The sequence below is a fragment of the Enhydra lutris genome, unplaced genomic scaffold, assembly GCF_002288905.1.
Source record: "Enhydra lutris kenyoni isolate GAN:26980312 unplaced genomic scaffold, ASM228890v2 scaffoldscaffold9, whole genome shotgun sequence".
NCBI classification, from domain to species: domain Eukaryota; kingdom Metazoa; phylum Chordata; class Mammalia; order Carnivora; family Mustelidae; genus Enhydra; species Enhydra lutris.
Window position 1 is genome coordinate 76,591,814 of NW_019154093.1, and position 1,816 is coordinate 76,593,629.

Here is a 1,816-nt window from a genome sequence, read left to right on the forward strand (position 1 = left end):
TGCAAGAAAAACTTTGAACGGGAAAAGTCTTATTGTCAGATCTCCGACTTCTCACTAAACATTTTTAAAAATTGGTACATAATTTACATACTACAAAATTCACCTTTTTAAAAAGATTTTATTTATTTATGGAAGACAGAGAGAAAGAGAGAGAGAGGCAGAGGGGGAAGCAGGCTCCCCATGGAGCAGAAAGCCTAATGTGGGACTCGATCACAGGACCCTGGGATCACGACCCCAGCCAAAGGCGGATGCTTAACTGAGCCACCCAGGCGCCCCCCTGACAGAGAGTTTTTAAGCAGCCATCATGATGTTTCGGGGAGCAATTATGAACATGCCTGAAACCAATCCAAACATAGGAAGTCTCAGTAAGGAGATTGAAGACAAGTAGGAGCAAATGGAATATTAGAACTTAAAAATACAATAACCAAAGTAAAAATTTAATGGATGAGCTTAATAGCAGAATTGAGGGGACAGAGAAAGAATCCTTTAACTTGAAGATAACACAATAGAAATTGCCCAGTTTAAGCAAAAGAGAGAAAATAGAGGGGGAAAAAATGAACACAGAATCAGGAACTTGTAGAGCTATAACGAAAGATCAAATAATTGTGTCACTGGAGTGTTGGAAAAAGCAAGAAAGAGGGCAAAGATGAAAAAGTATTCAGAGATATAATGGCTGAAACTCTTCCTAAATTTCCTGAAAATCTGTCCAAAAGACATAAGCTTACAAATTCAAGAAACTGAGCGAATCTTGAATAATATAACCCCAAAGAAATCCATACATTGATACATCACAGTCAAACTTCTGAAAACTAAAAACAAAGACAAAAATCCTAAAAGCAGCAAAAACAGAAAAGATACATCATCCCTAGGGAATAAATAACTTGAGTGACAACAGGTTTTCTCATTAAAACCTATGGAGGCCAGAAGGAGGTGTTACAGTATTTTCCAAATGCTGGAAGAATAGAACTGTCAGTCATCCAGGTGGCCTATATCTAGCAAACAAACATATCCTTCGGGAATGAAGGAGAACTGAAGACATTCCCAGAGAAGGGGCACCTGGGTGGCTCAGTTGTCAAGCGTGAGCTGAGCCTTCAGCTCAGGTCATGATCCCAGGGTCCTGGGATCGAGCCCCACATCGAGCCCCACATTGAGCTCCCTGCTCAGAGGGAAGCCTGCTTCTCCCTGTCCCACTCCCCCTGCTTGTGTTCCCTCTCTCACTGTGTCTCTCTCCATCAAATAAATAAATAAATAAAATCTTAAAAAAAAAAAAAGTATTCCCAGAGGAAGGAAAATTAAGAGAAATTGCCCAGCAGACCTACCGTAAAAGAATGGCTAGAAAAGGAAATTCTCTAAACCGAAAGAAAATGATGAAAGGAGGAATCTTCAACATCAGGAAGGAAGAAAGAATAAGAGAAAGATTAAAAGTACAATAGGGGGCGCCTGGGTGGCTCAGTGGGTTAAAGCCTCTGCCTTTGGCTCAGGTCAGGATTCTGCCGGGGGCAGGGGGGGGGTGTGGTGTGGGGAGGAGGTGGTCCTGGGATCAGCCCCCATAGGGCTCTCTGCTCAGCAGGGAGCCTGCTTCCCCCCCCCTGCTCGCTGTTCTGTCTACTTGTGATCAATCTCTCTCTCTCTGTCAAATAAATAAAATCTTAAAAAAAAAAAAAAAAGAATACCATTAATCACTGGATGGAGAAGAGCCCCCACTAAACCACATTAGAGAATTTAAATTTTGTTTTCGATAAGTCATTAAAATTTTGTTATATACTTCCTTCTGTAGCATTGCCCATTATGCTGATTAAATCATAATAGACTTTTA